This window comes from Moschus berezovskii, chromosome 17, assembly GCF_049115385.1.
Source record: "Moschus berezovskii isolate FMDL1 chromosome 17, NW_MosBer_1.0, whole genome shotgun sequence".
Classification (NCBI taxonomy): Eukaryota; Metazoa; Chordata; class Mammalia; order Artiodactyla; family Moschidae; genus Moschus; species Moschus berezovskii.
In genome coordinates this window covers 50,120,318-50,140,413 of record NC_142476.1, presented here as the reverse complement: position 1 = coordinate 50,140,413, position 20,096 = coordinate 50,120,318, and the positions used below count along the sequence as shown (strand labels likewise).

General features: G+C 52.4%; 1 protein-coding gene across 1 annotated transcript in view; it reads right to left on the bottom strand.

The window, feature by feature from the left end:
- DRAXIN (dorsal inhibitory axon guidance protein) overlaps nt 1-13,653 on the bottom strand; it is a 31,479-nt gene extending 17,826 nt beyond the window's left edge. Inside the window, exon 1 of the mRNA XM_055419575.2 lies at nt 13,549-13,653. The gene's annotated coding sequence lies outside the window, so the exon portion shown is untranslated. The remainder of the gene's footprint in view (nt 1-13,548) is intronic.
- Nucleotides 13,654-20,096: the final 6,443 nt, after the last annotated feature.

Below are 20,096 nucleotides of genomic sequence, written 5' to 3'. Positions count from 1 at the left end.
TCCCCTGGGGACAGCCCGTCCTTCTGCACTGGAAGTGGGACATCTCATGGGACCTCACTGCTCCCCTCTTTGCACTGGAGGAAGAGTCAAAATTCCCAAATGTTCCAGAAGAACTTGGAGCTAAGGCTCAGGAGAACTGTGGCTGGGGGACAGTGGGGATGTCCCCTCCCCTCCCCCACAGTCCTACTCTCTCCCCTCGACCCCACCCGCCTCACCGTATCCCAGGCAAGTTGGGCACCAGTTTAGCTGGGCTGACTGAATTTTTATGGCCTCCCCGGGCCCTCTGCGTATTCCATTAAGCTCTCAAAGGTGCTTACACACCCGTCTCCTTGTGATTTGTGGCCTTGTAATTGCCCAGGGCTGAGGAAAGGTTGGTGGCCTGGGGACCTCGGCCAGCGGCTCTCCCTCCAGCCCCCTCAGTTCCTGCAGCCTCCTCACGGCCATCCGGCCCCAGGTTCACCGTTAGCTAACCCCAAGTGAGGGGCCCTGGAAGTGGGCAGGGAGGGCAGGCTGACCTGCTTGGGGAGGAGTTGGGGGAAAGCAGAGGGAGAGAAACAGCTCCTCCCCCACCTTGCCTGGTCACTGGCCTCCCTTCCTTCCCTTCATTCCCACCTGGCATGTCCTAGTCCCCGGGGAGGCTCGGGCCCTGGCCTCCACCCCCCTGGGCTCTGCCCCGCCAGCCTCACCCCCAGCCTTTCCATAATGAGAGCCCTGGAGGCCGGTGCTCAGGCGGGCCTGAACTCCAGAGGCAGCCAGGTGGGAGGAGGAGGGGCCCTTTGAGGGGCTTGTCAGTCAAGCATTGTTCTGCTGCGGGGCACCCTTCAAACCCTATTTCCAAGCCTCAGGCAGATGCCAGGCTGCATTTACCAGACTCCACCTTCCTCTCCCTGTGACTGAGCGAGGCGGAGTCTGTGTTGGATTCTGCCCCCCACCCAGTCCCCGCTTCTGTCCTGCGGGGACATCACATGGACAGCCTGGGAGAAACCCACAGAGTGCTTCCATCGACAGGGAACCTTTGGGACGTTGGGCAGGGAGTAGAATCCCTCCATCTTGAGGGTAGAAAGGAGCAAGGTGAGTCACTCAAACAGTGTAGGCAAGAGACCAGATGAGTCTTGGCAGAGGGGTGAGGAGTGAGCAGCCCCATGTCATGTAGGGGCAGCTTGCTGTTCTGTGGACATATAGGAGGCCAATCAATGAGTCAGAACTGGCCTCTGAGCTCAGTGACCGGCCCTGGCGCTAGTCCCAGAGGACAGCATCTCCCCTGCTGACCCAGGAGCTGAAGCCCAGCCCCACCCCAACCTTAGACAACCCCCTGCATCAGGACCCCATCCACACTTGCCATCTCTCCCAATGAAGTCCTGATACCAAGCCCTTGCTGGTGACCATGGGTCTGTTCACTGTACCCAGGAACCCCAGCTTCAGTGCCATCTTTGTTCCCTGTCCGCTTTGCACCCCACACATCATGTATGAGGCCAGCCTGAAGCAGGGAAGGGAGGATTTCAGCATGCGGGCCATCCCCTTCCTCAGATTTTATCAGTACCATCCTGCCCCTGGCCACAGCCCATATTGCTGCCAAACTACTCTGATCTTGCTTACAACTGTCCCTGGCTCCCTACTCCCTTCCCATTTAACCACAGACTCTTCACCCTGGCACTCAAGATCTTGTGTAACATGGCCCCAACCTAATTTTGCAGCCCTGCCTTCTATTTCCTCCCCATCAAAGACAATAGAGATTATTCCCTGGGCCTTGAACACCCCCACCCCGCATCTTTCTTGTCTCTCTATTCTTGCTGATGCTGTTCTATAGAAATCCTTCTTGTCCTCTGGGACTCGTCCCAAATGCCCCCTCTGACAGAAAGCCTTCTCTAGTTCCCCACTGAGATACAGTTCCCTCCTCAGGGATCCCACACAGCTCTGCCCTGATCATTTCCTGCTGGGCCAATCAGCTTTTTTTTTAAGACCCCCAACTAGACAGGAAGTTCTGTCCCCTTTTCCCCACTGTTCCTGTCACATTTACAAGGCTCTGCAAATAATAGGCACTTATAACACTGGGTTTCCCTGGTAGCTCAGTGGTAAAGAACCCACCTGCCAATGCAGGAGATGCGGGTTTGATCCTTAGGTCAGGAAGATCCCCTGGAGAAGGAAATGGCAACCCACTCCAATATTCCTGCCTGGGAAATCCCATGGACAGAGAAGCCTGGCGAGCTACGGAGACACAACGAGTTGGACACGCTAAGAGACTAAACAACAACCATGGATCAGAATGGAATCAAACTGATAGCAGAGCCCTAGATCATGCATAAATTCCCAGGGAGGGTGTATGTGTGTGTGTCTGAGTGTGTGTGTGTGTGACAGAGAATGAGAGAGAGAGAGCATGCTGACCTGAGGGCTGGGGATCCCAGAGCCTCTTTGCCCTGAAGACAGCATGGAGTCCTCTTTCCAAGCCCACAGGATTTGTACTTGAATCTTGGCACAGTGCAACAGCCAAGATGCCAATCTGGCAAAGAGCCGCTTAGGAAACACGGCTGCTACAGAAGTCGTGCCAAGGATCCACAGCGATGAGGGCTCCGATCCATTTTTGCTGCTCAGGAAGCCAGTTGGAGGCTGCCTCCCAAGGCACCGAGCAGCCAGGAGAGAAGCGGCAGCAGGTGCCCCGTCTCCCCGGGGTCCCCATCAGCCCTGGATGGTTCTGCCTGTGGTTTGCACACAAAGCCTACTTTTCTGGGCCTGGGTCTGGTTTCCCTAGGACTAGGGACACTCAGCAGCACTCGAGGGACAGGAGGACCATCCATACCCAGAGATAGCTCTCTCACAACAGAGATCTAATAGTGGCTCCTTAAAAATTAAACTAAGCTACAGCTACTTTGGCCACCTCATGAGACGAGTTGACTCACTGGAAAAGACTCTGATGCTGGGAAAGGTTGGGGGTGGGAGAAGAAGGGGACGACCGAGAATGAGATGGCTGGATGGCATCACCGACTCTGTGGACATGAGTTTGAGTGAACTCCGGGAGTTGGTGATGGACAGGGAGGCCTGGCGTGCTGTGATTCATGGGGTCGCGGAGAGTCGGACACGACTGAGCGACTGAACTGAACTGAACAGCAACGGTCACCATAGGAGCTGCCATTCCCTGAGCGGCTGGGAAGTCAGGCTCTTACAAGCTTATTTCATCCATTTTTTATTGCATCCTCTCAACTGCCCTGCATACGGCAGCTTGTTCTCCATATTTTTAAAATGAGAAAGGCCGGGCTCTGGGAGAGTGGGCCACAAGCACGAGGTGACGCCGCTGGTGAGGGACAAAGCCCCACTTCAGGGTCTGGGCTTTCTCTGCACCCAGCGCACACGGACAGCCAGTCCTTACACCCCTCACCCATCCACTGAGCTTCAGCGGGGCTTGCTTGCCTCTCCCATGTAATCTCCTGCCACTGCTGTGAGTGCAGGCAGGGCCCAGGAGCCGGGCCAGGCTCTGGCAGCTGAGAAGAGGGAACTGACAAAGGAGGAGGAAAGGGTTTGTTTCAAGCCCTCATCCTGTCCCCATACTGTGTGGAGTTAAACTGCCAGCGAGGTCTCCATCCAGAAACCTGCAGGGATGCAGTGTCACATGCAAATGAGGGCAGTTAATGGAGTCTGGAGCCTGCTTTGACTCCTGAGGCCCCCACCCCCTCTCCCCACAACAGCCTTGCATTTAGGGACCAGGAGACTAGGCGGAGGCTCCTGCCTACTTGCCTGGCAGACAACTGTGGGCCTGAATTCCTCCTTTACTGATCAGCTCACCCGATGCTTGATGGGTTGGAGGGGAGAGGGGGGCAGGTGGGGGATGGGAGGTGGGAGCAGGGCTGGCTGAAGAGGGTCCAATGGGAATCCCAGGCCAGGGATATCAGTGAGGCTCTGATGGAGCTGAGGGGTTATGACACTCAGTCCAGGCCGTGAGCCAGACAACCACCCACTGGGAGAATTTAGCTATCAACCCCCACCCTTTCACCCTGGATCTCCATCCCACGTGTGAAAGTGACACATTTGAGTCACCATATTTGGTAGAGATGTTTCAGGGATTCTCTAAACATTTGATTCTAGATTTAATTTTTAAAAAATGCTTTAAAACTATTTTGCAAGTTGCAAGTCGCTCAGTCGTGTCCGACTCTTTGTGACCCCATGGACTATACAGTCCATGGAATTCTCTAGGCCAGAATATTGGAGTGGGTACCCTTTACCTTCTCTAGAGGATCTTCCCAACCCAGGTCAACCCATTGCAGGCAGATTCTTTACCAGCTGAGCCACAAGGGAAGCCCAAGAATACTGGAGTGGGTAGCCTACTCCTTCTCCAGGGCATCTTCCCGACCCAGGTATCAAACCAGGATCTCCTACATTACAGGCGGATTCTTTACCAACTGAGCTATCAACAGATTCTTTAACCAACTGAGCTATTAGGGAAGCCCATACTGTAGGTAAACGTCAATCATGTCCATCTCTTTGTGACCCTATGGTCTGTAGCCTGCCAGACTCCTCTGATCATGGGATTCTCCAGGCAAGAATATTGGAGTGGGTTGCCATGCCTCCTCCAGGGGATCATCCCAACCGAGGGATCCAACCCACGTCTCTTATGTCTCCTGCATTGGCAGGCAGGTTCTTTACCACTAGCATCACCTGGGAAGCAACAACCATTTTCAAATGCGTTCTTTCCCCAATTTTAACTCGGGCACAGCCCCACCATACTTGGGCTTCTCCTGGGTCAGTGAAGAGTGTTCCAGGGATGAAATGTGAGCAGTTTAAAAGAACCGTTGACATTTGCAATGACTTATTTATGGTCTCCAGGATTTTCTGGGCACCAATGACCAAAGCCAGTTAGAGACGCCGCTTCATATTGACAAATGCAACTGACATCCACTGTCTTCTTTTATACCATTGAGGATAGTCTCTCTTTTGTCACTGATTTAAAGTAGGCAATATGGTACACTGGGCGTAACAGAGGTTGCATAGTACCTCCAAGGAGGAGAGGCTGAAGAGAGTCTGGTGAAAGTAGGACTTGAAGTTGTATCTTCATGGGATGGAAAAATTTTTGATTTGGGGAAGAAATTAGCGGTGGTGGTGGGGTGCCACAGTGCTCTTAAAATCATGCCTTTTTTAGTCTTAGTACTGAGATTAAAGAGGCTCTTGTTGAAGGCAAAAGAGGAGAGTGAAAAAGCTGATTTAAAACTCAACATTCAAAAAACTAAGATCATGGCATCTGGTCCCATCACTTCATGGCAAATAGATGGAGGAAAAATGGAAACAGTGACAGATTTTATTTTCTTGTGCTCCAAAATCGCTTTGGATGGTGACTGTAGCCATGAAATTATAAGACAAAGAAAAGCTATGACAAAACTAGACAGCATATTAAAAACCAGAGACATCGCTTTGCAGACAAAAGTATATAGTCAAAGCTATGGTTTTCCAAAGTCATGTATGGGTGTGAGAGCTGGACCATAAAGAAGGCTGAGCACAGAAAAATTGATGTTTTTGAACTGTGGTGCTAAAAAAGACTCTTGAGAGTCCTTTGGACTGCAAGGAGATCAAACCAGTTAATCCTAAAGGTAATCAACCCTGAATATTCATTAGAAGGACTGATGCTGAAGCTCCAATACTTTGGCCACCTGATGTGAAGAGATGACTCACTAGAAAAGACCCTAATGCTGGGAAAGATTGAGAGCAGGAGGAGAAGGGGCAACAGGGGAAGAGATGATTGGATGGCACCACCTACTCAGTGGACATGAGTTTGAGCAAACTCTGGGAGATCATGAAGGACAAGGAAGCCTGGCATGCTGCAGTCCATGGGGTCACAAAGAGTTGGGCATGACTCAGCAACTGAACATTTGGGATTATGGATAAGATTTTATGGGAAATGATCAGCACTGCTCAATAAATAAATAAATAAAACAGGTGGGAATCATAGTGGAAGCAGACTACTGGATCATTGAGTTAGATTAAATGGTCTCCAGGGCCCTCCGCCAAGGGAGCCTGGGAATTTATGATCCATGGTGACAAGATCCTCCATCTGTTTGTCCGTGCAACTGACAGCCCCCTGTGGAGAGGGATGACATCTCATATCCTCCTGGTTCTGGAGTGAGCCCCCAGGGACCAGGGACAGGAGTAGCATGAATTCACAGGACATATCTGTGAATGTTTAAAGACAATATGTGGGACTTCCCTGACCGTCCAGTGGTTAGGACTCTGCACTTTCATTTCGGAGAGCACAGGTCCAATCTCTGGTCAGGGACTAAGCTCCCGCAAGCTCCTTGCCAAAAAAAAAAGAGAGAGAGAGAGAGAGAGAAAACAAAACACAATCATGGGTGATGATAAGAAGTTCACTCCTGCGCCAGCCCTCCCTCTCACTCAACTCTGGAGGAGCTCTGCCTTGCTCTGGCCACCTCTCCAATCATGTCTGACCTCCAGCACAGGTGAGATCCTAACCTGCCGAGCTGCTGGGATGGGCATCCTGAGACCAGCACTGAGGTCTCTGGGATGACTGGGGCACACCTATCTTTCAAGGGCTCCTCAGAAAGGGGTGCACAGTGCTGGGGTGTCAGGGAACTGGAGAGAGAAGGGTTCTAATTCCTGCCACATCCCTGGCCACAGCTCAGGTCTTAAAATGATGCTCCACACAGAAACATTCTAACCCTCTTTAACTCATAAGAGACTGGAAGGTCGGGACTTCCCTGGTGGTCGAGTTAGGAAACTACCTGTCAAGGCAGGGGACACAGGCTTGATCCCTGGTCGGGGAACTAAGTTCCAACACACCGCAGGGCAACTAAGCCTGTGTGCCACAACCAGAAAGCCCACGAGGTGCAACTACTGAAGCCCGCCTACCCTAGAGCCCGTGCTCTGCAACAAGAGAAGCCACTGCAATGAGAAGCCCGAGCACTGCTACTAGAGAGTAGCCCCGGCTCGCTGCAACTAGAAAAAGCTTGCACACAGCAACAAAGAGCCAGTGCAGCCAAGATTAAATAAAATAAACAAGAGAAAGAAAGAAACTGGAAGGTAGCTGCCTTTTGCTAAACCTGGAATAGAAGAGACCTCGACCCTTGAGAGGCCAAGAAACATCTCCATGGGGATCTTGTTCCCTTTCAAGAACCCAGCCTTTCTCTGGGGCAGTCTGGGAGTCAGTATTCTTGGGCTCAGGTGTTGAGCCCTCCCAGCTCATGGGAGAAGTGGGTCTGGGGTTTTGTGGACTTCTGGGCATCTCACCATTCCCCTCTGGGGACCCTGACACTAAGGGGCTGAATTCTGTCCTTCAGAGCAGCAATCTCAGGTCAGGCTGGGCTCCAAGTGGGTGCCACCTTAAGACAAAACTTGTACCACGTTCCCTGCCATGTTTCCGATAACCCAGACAACTTCCGGTGCTGCTGTTTGCCCTGGCCCCGGCTTATCACCAAAACATTTTCAGCTTTGTGATCAGAAGGACAAATCGGATCACTAGCTTTCCAGCTTAATACTCTTCAGGGGACATTTCCACAACACAAACAGCAGAGATCAACTCTTTTACACACAAAGAACTTTCGCCTTGCTCTCACACCTGGGAGCCCCAGGGCAGCGTTTGTATGCCCAGAACCCCAACTCAGTAGCACTCAGGACAGACTTTGTTAGAAGGAATGCTCTAACTTGGAACTGATCTTCCTGACTCTTCCCTCTGACACCTCCTCGTGACTCAGTCATACACTTCCTGGAATGGTTGGAATTGAACAGTGGAGATGGCCATCCCCAGGTCCCCCCTTCTGCTCTTAGAACAGTGGGGCCCCCTGGCAGTCAGCTCCACAAATCTGGAATTCCAGCTGGGGGTGGGGGTCTTAGAGGTCCTGGTTCCCTAGGAGCAGATTCCTACCTTCTTTAAGGGGAGCTGACTCCCCCAGGGCTGGAAAATGAGGAGTTGTAATTGTTCAATCAAAATAATTATGTCAGGCTTCCTCGGTAGCTCAGTGGTAAAGAATCTGCATGCCAATGCAGGAGACATGGTTTCGATCCCTGGTCCAGGAAGATCCCACATGCCTTGGGGCTAATAAGCCTGTGTGTCACAGCTGTTGGGCCTGTGCTCTAATGCCGGGGGCCACAACTACTGAAGCCCGCTTGCCCTAGAGTTCATGCTCTGTAGGAAGAGAAGTCGCAGCAATGAAAAGCCCACACAACACATCTAGAGAGTAGCCCCCGCTCGCAGCAACTAGAGAAAAGCTTGTGCACCAACAAAGAACCAGCATAGTCAAAAATAAACAAATAAATAATCACAAAATAGTTCTGTCCTCAATAAGGGTTGGGGAGGGGGAGCTGGGTCTTAATTTTACCAGCTGGGCTCCTCCTAAGGCAATTTAGGACCAGATTTTGCCTCTCTAGCCCCTCCCACAATCCCTCCCACCATCACACCTCATCATGCTCGTAATTTCCCTGTCTGTGAAATGGGATTATTAACCTGTCATGAGATTTGACTATTTAGAAAATTAGAACTTCTGTGTGTTTGGGGGAGGGGACATTTCTAGGTATGGAAGGAACTCAGGCAGTGTAGGTGGGTGGGAAGGCAGCAAAGATGAGCTTACTGGGGGTTGTCGGGGGTGAGACTTGAAACAGCTGCTCTGGGTGGAGGGTGCTTGTTGGCAGGTTGACCCTGACAGTCCTGAGCTAGCTCCTACCCATCTACCCTGCCTCTCTGAGGCTCTGCACCCTTAAAGTGACACCTGTTCAACAGGAAGGGGTCTCTCAGCCCCTCCCCAGGCCTCAGAACAGCCAGAGCCCCACCCATCCCTCACAGATCTGCCAACCCAGCCTCACACAGAGAATTCTGCTTCTTGACCATGCGCCACCAGGATGGAGAGTGACATCAGGTGGTCAGCACTTGCTGATCCCCTCGGGGTGCAGGGCCTGGGTGCCACACAAGGGAAGATGCGCCAGTCTGAACACCTGGTCCCAGCTATGGAAATCGCCAGTAAACTCTGACTGGGACAGAAGCCCTGCCCTGGGGAGCTCTCATGGTTAACAGAAAAGATCTAGGTCTTACCTTGGAGGACTCTAAGACTGATGAGACACAGCTGCTGTCCTCAGGGAGCTCTGGTTTGAGTAAGAAAAGCAGCCTCCGCCCCAGGAAGCCTCCAGCCTAATGGGGGAGATCTGACTGCTTCCCTTAGGGATTTCCCAGTCTGCAAGGGGACCCACAACTCTGGCCTCAGATGTTCCCAGGACATGGGGAAAACTTTGCTGGAGGGAGCTTCTAATCTGTGGGTAAAAACACAGTCTTTGCCATCTAGAGGTCCCCACTCTGACATGGCAGGGAGTCGGCAGGCCCAGTGACAGAGGGAAGCACAGACGTAATTATGACTGATTCACACATGTCAATCCAAACCCATTATCTGAGCCATAGGAGAGCCCCCTGAATAGAGCGAAAAGAGCTCGTCGAATCATTTAACCCTTCTGAGCCTCAGTTTCCTCACCTGTAAAATGCTAGAGGTTTCAAGAACGAAGGGAGGTAAAGGTATACAGTGAGTGGTACCCAGTAAGGGTGCAATAAACAGTAGCTGCTGTTATTATGAGGAGGGGAAAGAGCGGGCGTGTGGCTTGGGGGTGGGTTCCTAGAAGTGTTCGTGCATCTGTGTCTGCAATGTGCAGGGGCTGGACACAGGTAGCCCCATCCTCAGTCCTCAGTGGGGTGACTGATGGCTTCGGTGGGGCAGGTCAGCACAGGCCCAGGCCCGCCTGGAGGGGACCATTGTCTTGGCAAATGAGGTTTGGCTTCCCCACAGGGGCAGCTCCATCTGCTTTCATTTTTTCCATCAGCAGCCTTGGGAATTCCCACCCTCCCAAGGCTTCACACCTCAAAAAAATCTATGTAAGGGTATTATTTTGGGGGGAAGCTGGGTGGGGTCCTGTCTCCTGCTACACTACAGGTATTGGCCACCCCTCCTCCTCTCCTAAGCCATCCTCTTGGTGCCCTCACCCCCAAATGTCATTATCTGGGTTCCCAGACAATTTTGTTGGACCCATCACTTAATCATCAAGTGATAAAATGCCTGCTGTCAGTTCTAGAAGAGGCCAGTATGGGGTAGAAAGACACCTGGAGTCAGACAAGCCTGGGTGTGCATCCTGGCTCCAGCATTTAATAGCTGTGTGACCCTGGGCAAGCCAACTAACCTTTCTGGGCTTCAGTCCCACATCTGAAAAGTCAGTGTTTGTCTGGGTATTATTTACAGGGCATCGACTATTCTTAAGACTTCGCGCTTTATGTGCATTATCTAATTTAGCCCCTTGAAGTGGACAATATTTTTCAGGTAACAATGACAGTAAGTAACAGTGGATCAACATCGGGACAAAGAGTTGAAGGATTTGCTCAAGGTCACACAGTAGAGTGAATGGGGGAGTGAGGATTTGAATTGGTGGCCACCTGACTTCAAAGGCCACATTTTGACCATGATGTCTTAGGCTTGCTGCTGCTGCTGCTAAGTCGCTTCAGTCTTACTCAGTAACTAATACCAGTGCTGATGCTGTGACTTTTAGATATGACAAAATGGGGCCTTAACCCAGAGGCTGACTCAGAGGAGGCTCCTAAAAACTTGAGGTTCTGCAATTATGTCATCCCAGATGCTCTGGATTCTAGTACTTTTGCCTCCATACCCACTCAGGGAGGTGTCTCAGACAGTCAATGCCAGGCCATGGTGTTGCAGTGGTGGGGGGTGGCTGCCAAAGCTAGGACCTGGCATGGGGGCAGGGTCTTTCCTGGGGAGACATGTGCTTCACTGGCCCCCTTGAGAGGAATGGCTGGGGTTGGACAAGCAGAGGGCATGGAGCAGCAAGAGAAGGGAATCTCACCTGAAGGAGCGAGTGGAGTGATGCCCGATGACTCCTCCCCACCCCAGGAACGTGCCCAGCTCTTGCTCACCCCAAAATGTGGACTCAGGGAGGCCAGGATGCAAAATCTCTGCTCTGTCACATTTCTGGCTGAAACAAGTGAAGGTGCAGGCCACACAGCTGCTAAGCTAGTCTGCGGAATTCAGGCAGCTGCTTCCCTGTCTAGTCTATTTCCTCTGTTACAATCAGGCACAGAAATCATCCTCAACTTCTGGAGACACGCAGAGGCCCTGGTGCCACAGGGACTTTCCAGAATTGCTCCCTCTCCAACCGCCCCAGCTCTGGTCCTTTGCTCTAGAGCCCACTCTGCCCTGGCCTGGCCAGCAGAACCCAGTGGAACCCAGGGATAACCTGTGGTTTGCAATTTTCATCCCTGTCCCCTTAGCCAAGGATTCCATTCATCAGAACAAATACGGACAGAGCACCTGCTGTGTCTCAGGTACTGGACCATAAGTGGAACAAGACCCACCCCGCCCAGGGAAGTGCAGCCCAGGAGAAACAGGGAGGCAAAGGGGGAGCAGGAGGAGGTCTTCCCACAGGATGGGCCATCTGATCTTGGCCTGCAAGGGGAGACATTTCAGATAGAGGGAAGAGTTTGGAGTCCATCAGGGCATGGAGATGATCAGCCTTCTGTCATGGCTGAAAACTCTGATGCTGATGGGGCGTGGTGGGAGGCAGGCAAGGTCGTTAATTTCGTGGAAACAGGGAGCCATTGAGGGTTTAGGGAAGGGGAGGGGGTGGACTGAATGGTGAGGAAGGCAGGGAAAGTGGCAGGAAGGATGGTGAACAGGAGTCTGGATGGTATATGTGTGGGTGTGTGTGTTCTCAGTCCCATTCTTGCCTCTCTAAAGAGAAAGGCTCTGGCTGCCAGTCCTGGCTGGGGCTGAAAGAGAATCCAGAACCTGCCAGTCAGGAGATGTTATAAAGTTGCCAGCATTATGCCACTAAGTCCACATCACTGCCTGACTTCTGGAGTCTTGTGCCACCTGTCATGATGACACAGATGGTCAGAGGGTTTGAGTGATTCCCCAGCAGGTTCAGGGTCCAAAAGACAATCCCCCCAGAGGAAAGGAAGTGGCTTGTGAGTGAGAGACATTGAAAAAGAAATAGAAGGACTTCCCTGGTGGTCCAGTGGCTGAGACTCTGCACTCCCAATGCAGGGGGTTCAGGTTCCATCCCTCGTCAGGGAACTCAATCCCACATGCTGCAACTGCAACCTGGTGCAGCCAAATAAATACTTTTTTTAAAAAAACAAACAAACAAAAAGAAATGGGTGCAAGATGGAGATTCAGAATTGGCAATGAGGCACACGGATGTCCCTCAATCAATGACCAGCTGTTGGCAACATCAACAGCCACATTGATCTCATTTTGAAAGCAGAGGCCCTTTTTATTCTGATTTTTAAGCTCTGATTTTAGGACAAGGAGAGAAGAGGAGGGAGAGAAAGAGAGAAGAGTGCCTGGAAGAGTGTGTAGGGGGAGGTGATTGTGATAGGGGAGGGGCCATAGTCAGGTTTCTTTTCAGGGTCTCTAAGCCTTGAATTTTGGATCCATTTCCCCCTTTCTGAGGAGCCTCGTTCCCACCCACCCAGAGACTGTAGAATCACCCATGGCCACCCAATGTGTGCTGCGCTGACATTCGATACGGTTTTTCACCGTTTCCACACACATCCCTGTAGGTGGGTGCTATTATTCCCGAGTTATCAAGGGGGCACTGAGGCTCAGAGAAGTACGTTCCTTTGTCCAGGATCTGTCCCTCAGCCTCCGTCTGCCTGACTCCGGAGGGGTACTGAACCAACACTAGGGCACTTCTTGCATGCCACCAGGCTGGGAGGTGGGCAGCGTGGAAGAGTGCTCTGAGCAAGAGAGAGCAGACCGAGGCGAGGGCCGAGGGAGCACCCAGTGGAGCAAGGGAGGATTTGGCTGGAAACCCAAGAGGGCTCACATCTCAAACCTGGTTCCCTCAGGCGTCTGAGACCCCGGTGCGCGGTTGGAGAAAAGCAGCCAGTGGGCAGGGAGAGGGCCTGAACCGGGGCCAGAAGAGCTAGCCCAGCGCCGTCGGGATCACTAGGGCGCGGAACTTGCCCGGGTCCGGATGGGAGGGCGCGGTGCTGGCCGGGGTGGGGGCGTACCTAGAGCCTCCCTCTCCTTGCACACACTCCAGCCCTGTAGGTAGCCTCGCTAAAAGCCGAGGACACTCCTGCCAGCTCTTCCCGGGGCTCGGGGAGTCTTTCGAGCTTCTTCAAACGACGTCAGACTGGGATCCTCAGCCCGAGAGACCACCCGGAGACTCAGAGACAGAGAGACAAAGAGAGACCGGATCTCACGGGGAGAAGACTAGTGCGGAGGAGGAGAGTGGGCGAGAAATGAGTCCGGGAGAGCGAGGCGAGGGCGCACGCGAGGCAGTGTCAGAACGTGGAAAAGTCGGTGCCCGGAGGCAGATGGGCAGACGAGGAGCCCAGAAGCAGAGCCAGGAGCTGAAGGGCGACGCGTCGAGGAGGGGAGGCGGCGGACCCTTCGACCGACGTGTCCGAGGGCCGGGGGGAAAGGGAAGAAAGCAGCATTCTCACTTCCAGCCTCAGTCCCCCGCGCGCCTGGCTCCTGAGCGCTCCAGGTAGCCCACCTTTGTCCGGGAGCGCAACCAGGTGAGGCGGGAGGGCGGGGCCGGGGGCGGGCCAAGGCCATGCCTTACCTGTCTGACCGGCGGGGCGGGGGCCGAGGGGCTCGGGGCCGAGCGCCTGCGGGAGCCGAGCGCCGCAGAGGGCAGAGCGGCGAAGCCAGGACCTCGCGGAGAGGTGCGCGGGTGGCAGAAGGATGTGCGGAGGCTGAGCGGGGCTGGAGGGAAGGGGGAGGGGGGCGGGCGAGAGGGAAGGGGGCGGGAACACGGGGAGGGAAGAGGGAGGGGTGGCGGGAGAGGGCTCCGCTGCCCCCAGCCGAGGGGCAGCCCTGGGCCGAGCCGGGCCCAGCGCGCTCCCGGCCAGCGCGCCCTCGCCAGCTGCGCTCGGCGTTCCGGTCCGGCTCCCCAGAGGCCTAGCCGCCGCCGCCGGCGCGAGGGCGCGGGGCAGACAAAGAAGGTAGACAAAGGCGGGCGCAGCCGGGCGGCCTTGCGGGCACCGGGAGAGGCGGGCCCACTCCTCCCGGTGCGTAAGAGCCGCCTCGGCGCGGCCCGGGGCGCGTGGGACGGGCGGGGCGCGGGCAGCGGTGGCGCCTCTGGAGCGGCCCGGCCGGGAGCGGGCGACAAAGGCCCGCGGCAGGGGGTCCCTGGCGGACCCCAACAATGGATCGGGGCTGAGCGCTTAGCTGCGGCGAGTCTGGCCGAGCAGGGGCCGGCGGTTCTCCAAAAGGATTATTCCGCCTAGGCTGTCAAATGGGACGGAAGAAACGCCCGGTGCGAGGAAGACGGAACCGGGCACCGCGGGGCCTTTGCAGCCTCGGAAAGTGAGCGGAGTTGGGGGCGAGATTCTGGGAGGGGTCGCTCTTCCATGTGGGATTCTAGGGGATCTTCAAAGAGCTATCAGGTGAGACTCGGGCGCACTGACAGCTGCACTAGAGCCCCCTCCCCACTCTCACACCCTGGGAGGGAAGGGGAAAAAGACAGCCCCCCTACCTAACACACACACACACACTGCCTCTCTCCACGCCCCGTCCACACGCGCACACACACACACACACTCCGCCTCTCTCCACGCCCCGTCCAAAACAAGTCTGACGCTCCAAAACCCAGTCCAGGCAGGACAAAGCCAGCGTTAGGGGTCAGCTCATTCATCACGCGCAGAGTGCCGACCCTGGGAGTCCAGGAATGCTATGTATGGGTCCCGCGGCCCCCATAACTCAAGGCGGGGTCAGTGGGGCCACCAGCACAGCAAAGATCAAAGAGCGGTGGGGCGGGCCGGGTTTGCGCGAAGCATCAGTCTTGCCTGGCCCCCAGAGCTGACCCAGCGGCTTCCATTTCGACTGTCTTCTTTCTCTGGAGGGTGACAAATTATGGCTCAGAGGTTTAAGAGCTCCGCTCTGTAGTCAGGCTAGATGCCTGGGCTGCTTTTCTGATGCCACTCCCCTTCTCCTTCAAGTGGCCTAACCTCTCTGAGCTCTCCGCTAGCCCTAACTCTCAGGGATCAAAGATTAAGTGCAATGGCTGTGTAAGAAGATAATGTTCCTAAGGTCCTGGCCCACAGGATATGATCTAGAAAAATTATCAGCTATTGTTATTGTAATATGAATATTATCAGCCTGTTGGGCCCCAGGATGGATTGGGTTTTGAGCTGAGGGGAGACATGATCTGACTTGTTTAGTTGGTAAGTCATATTCTACTCTTTTGTGACCCCATGGTCTGTATAGCCTGCTAGGCTCCTCTGTCCATGGATTTCCCAGGCAAGAATACTGGAGCGGGTTGCCATTTACTTCTCCAGGGGAATCTTCCTGACCCTGGGATTGAACCCAAATTCAATCTGCATTGGTAGGCGGATTGTTTACTGCTGAGCCACCAAGGAAGCCCTGCATGATTTGATTTAGGTTTTAACAAATTTGCTCTGATTCCCAAAGTTAAGAATAGACTGCATTTGTCAAGGACAAAAGCAGGGAGACCAGCTGGAAACTGAGGCAGAAAAGAGGCAGTGGTAGCTTGGGCCCGGGAGGAGGACAGTGGGCATGATTCCCCCTGTCCAGGATGAAGTTGTGTCCCAGCATTTACTGAACCAGAAGTGAATTATTGGCTCCTCTGATTCCAATGCTGTTGTGATAGATATTCATCAGTAGGGTGATCTTTTGGATTCTGTTCTCTGGGCCCTCCCAGAGTTATGCTGTGGGGAAAGGTAGATGTTAGGAGAAGTCTGGAATCCTGTCCCATCCAGGTTTTGGTGACTCTGGGCCTCAGTTTCTCCATGTTTGAATGGCCAAAGTGGAAACAACTCAAATACCCATAGCCTGATGAGTGAATAAACAAAATGTGGTACATTCATGTAGTGGAATATTATTTGACCACAGAAAGGAATGAAGTACCAATACATGCCACAGTCTGGATGAACCTTGAATACAGTATGCTGTGTGAAACAAACAGACATAAAAGGCTGTCTATTGTGTGATTTACATGAAATGTTCAGAACAGGCAAATCCATAGAGACAGAAAGTAGACTAGGGGTTGGTTGCCAGGGGTTGGAAGAAGGCGAGAGTCGGAAAGTGGCTGCCAATATGTGTGTGGGTTTTTCTTTATGGAGCAAAAAAAATGTTCTAGAATTAGATATTGGCAATGGATACACAATTTTGTGACTATATTAAAACCCACTGAATTGCATGCTTTAAAAAGGATTATTTATTGAATTATATTTATTATTTATTTAATTATATCTCAGTAAAGCCATTATTTTAAAAAAGTCGCAGTTGAGCTGGATCAAGGTCTCTTACCCTGTGGTCCAGGATGACTTCAGAGGGCCCGGCAACCCCTAAAATGTGGATAACAGTTAGTGTCTCTGTGAACTTCTGTGGATAAAGTTTCAAAGTTCAAGAAGAAATGATCTGTAAGGTCCCCCTGACCAACAAGGGTGTCAATGACACTAGGAAGTCAGCAGAACCTTGGGGAGGAAATGGCATGGGGGCTCTGCCCTGGTTGATGATGTATTGGAGTCCGTCCAGTGTTACTGGGCTAAGGCCAGGGTTCTGACCTGAGTCTGAGGTCAGCAGTGGACCCCAGGATCTGGGGCAGCTATACAGGTCCGGCCTCATACCAGAAGGCCAGATGAGCAGGGGGAGGCGCTGATTTCAGTTGTAGCCCCTTATCTTTAGGCATCTTGGGCCATGAGGATGCACGTCCCCCTTCAGGGCATTTGAGGGGTTGCCTGCTGCCTGGGGAACTGGAAATAGCAAGAGGGGCACAGCTATGGATGTTTTGGATGGGGTTTTGAAAGGCGTGATGGCTGGTCCAGAGTGTTTGCTCTAGGGGCTTAGTGTGTGTGTGTCAACCTTAATATCATTGTCATCACAACCATTAATTGGGCATTTACATGCCAGACATTATGCACTCCGTGTCTTTACAAACATCATCACATGTATTCCTTGCTCAACTCGATGGAGTTGGTGCTACCATGACCCCATTTTACAGATGAAGACATCGCGATTCATCTGGTTAAGGGGCAGTGGTAGGGCGAGAAGCAGCAGCCTCTCACAGTGGGGTGTGAGGGGCACCGTGGGGGGTGCATTCTGCAGCTCATGCTTGTTTGTGAAAGCAGCTTTTCTCTGCACGCCACCACTTAAAGCCTGCCCACTGAAATCAGAGGCCTTTGCTCTTCATCCAGACTCAGTAGGGACTCATGGCAGGCAAGTGTCAGTGAGCTGCTATCCACCATCATTTCATTCCTTCAGATTCTTTCCTTTGCTCATTGGACACACATTCATTTAGAACCTGGATTTGGCCAGGCACTGGGGAGGCGCTCAACCTAGAGAATGAATGAGGCTGGGCCTCTGCTCAGGGGGTGTCCCAGCTGGCTGGGTTCCTGAGCATTGTGGTGAACCCCACTGTCAGCACTGTGCCCTGGTGACAGTGGGATTGTCACCAGGCTAAACTTGGCTGACTCTCTGTGGCTCCTCCTGCCTTCCTGTGTCTGGTGTCCTGGGAACCTTAGGCAGGAATGGGATGGGTGATATGTCCTGTGATCATCCTGGTGGGAACGAGAGGAAGCATCTTAGGGGTCTGGACACTTCATTGCTTGTTGTTACACCCTGTTAGTTCATTGCGTGTTGTTCAGTGAACCCCAGGAATCTTCCTTTGTCTGTGCAGTCTTGGCAAAATTCTTAGATCTCACCTTCTCTCAGTTTCAATTTAAATGTCTCTAGGGAGTGAGTTTCTTTCTGTTCCCATTGAAGACCCTCAGGAACCTGCTGCAGTTGGCAAATAAGCTCTTTCTCCTCCTAAAACATCTACCCTTCCTTCCCAGGTGCCCTCCTACATATTGTTATGGTGAAAAATATGCAAATAACTTTGAAAAACAGACTCCCAGCAAATGGGTATTCAAAAATGTAATAAATTAACTCCATAATGTAATCTGGGTCCCATGACCATCCATCATGCTGATGTGATTAAGATATGAAAAATCAGATGCTGCGCGGACAGAAGTGACAGATGACTTTTCACAGAACTCTCTCATGGTCCCATGCTGATTCGGCCCCCTGCTCCTGCCTATCCCCAGCTTCTTGGCCCCTTTGAAACCGGAGGTCATCAGAGGTTTAGGGAACATCTGTCCAGCCTGTTCATTTCACAAATGAGATGGAGTCCTTTTGGGGGATGGAGTCAGATTAGTTTGATCCCTCCTCATCTGTCTCCTAGCCCCCCTTCCTCTGTTTATGGCTAGCTCTGAATCCAAAGCCCCAAACTGAGGTATTTTTATCCAGTTTCTAGTTGACAAGGTAGGTACCCCAGGGTCAGACAAAGCTGTCTGGACCTCAGTGTCCCCATTGGAAAAATGTGAGTTTTGGGGTGTTTGTCTACCAAGGTTTCTCTGAAGTTTTTTAGCTGTGTGTGGCAGGAGACCTCTGAGTGGCTTGCTTGCACTATTTCTTCTTAGGGCAGGGGGCTGGAGCTTAGGGTCAATGGAAGGAACACTGGCATGAGTCCCCAGGTCATTTGCACTGTGCCTTGGAGGCCATCCCGAAGGAGTAACTGGGCTCTGAGTTTCTGTTACCTAGAGCTCCATCCTAAGGGACTTTTCACAAGGAATTGCCCCCTTAAGACTGCCACTTTCTGTTACCAGTGAAAATGCAGCTTGAGCAGCCTCCAGGGAGGGGCAAAGAGGAACACTCATTTTCCCCAGTTTCCCAAGCATCTACAGTGATTAAGTCTCAAGGAGCCAGGGGACACCTGCCTACAAGCAAGTGAGCTGCTCAGCTGGCTCCATGTGGAAATAGTCCTCTCCTATGTGACGTGGGCAGTGTCTCCAGGTCTTGGGAAGGTTTGCTGTGCCCAGAATGTGCTGCCAGGCAGATCCATTTCTAAATTAAATCCTTCATTCTATTGGGTTAAACATTGCAATTTTATGAAATGCAGACTTTCCCTAAGCAATTAGGGTGGTTGCAGTTCCCACTCTTTCTTCGGCATCAGGCCCCTGGGAGCTTGTTGTGCCAGTGCCCTGTTGTGCACCCCGACTGATCTCATAGGTCTGGGAAGCCCAGGTTCCAAGTGTTTAATGGGCTCCCCAGGGATTCTGATGCAGATTTCCTGGGACTGCTTCTGAGAAATGCTCTGCTGGCATTTTTGGCTTAATAGGCCAGGTTACTTATTCTCTACCCCATCACCACTGCCATATGAAATGTGTAAATGCAGGTTTGAAAGCATCTGGGGTGAAAGGGGTGCAGGTTTCTGATACTAAGCAGTAAACAGTAAACTTTCCCAGCTAGATCTGTGTACCAACAGATGGGCGTGACTTCTAACAAGCTTTTGTGTCCCTGGAGGTCAGAGACAAGATCCCCAGATTTCTGTCCCTGGTCTGTTGTCCATAACTCCACAGCCACTTCCCTGACCTTAGTTTTTCCACCTGTAAAATAAAGGGGTTGAAAATAAGTTGAAGCCCTGGAGTTAGAGTAGAAGTCAGAACTGGGTTTGTATTCCAGCTGTGTGATTTGGGCGAATTAGGAAACATCTCTGAGCCAGTTTTACCATCTATGAAGTAGGACTGTAAAATGGAGGCTTGGCTGTTATTGTTAATGAGAAAATTAAATCAGTACTTGAAACATAGTGGGTGTTCATGTTAGGAATTATTTTAATATTAATATTATTTCCCAGGATCCTCTCAGCGCTTCCAGAGTCCACGCCTCTGGGGAACATTCGGGCTATAAAGTGAAGTGGCAGAAGACATCTGTGTCCACACCCTCCCCCAGTAGCTGGGTAACTCGGGCAGGTTACTTCACCCCTCTGAACCTTGTTTGGCTCATCTGTAAAACGGGGACAATACTAGCAACTGTTGCAGTGGAATTGTTTTGAGAATTTAGTGAGCTGATTCACGGACACACTTAGTCCAGTCTCTGGCACTTGGCTTGTTCTTGTGCTTTGTGTACATGCTCAGTCGTGTTCGACTCTTTGAGACCCCATCCCATGGATTGTAGCCTGCCAGGCTCCTCTGTCCATGGGCTTATCCAGGCAAGAAAATTGGAGTGGGTTGCCATTTCCTCCTCCAGTGGATCTTCCTCACCCAGGGATCGAACCCCTGTCTCCTGCGTCTCCCGCATGGGCAGGCGGATTCTTTACCTCTGAGCCAC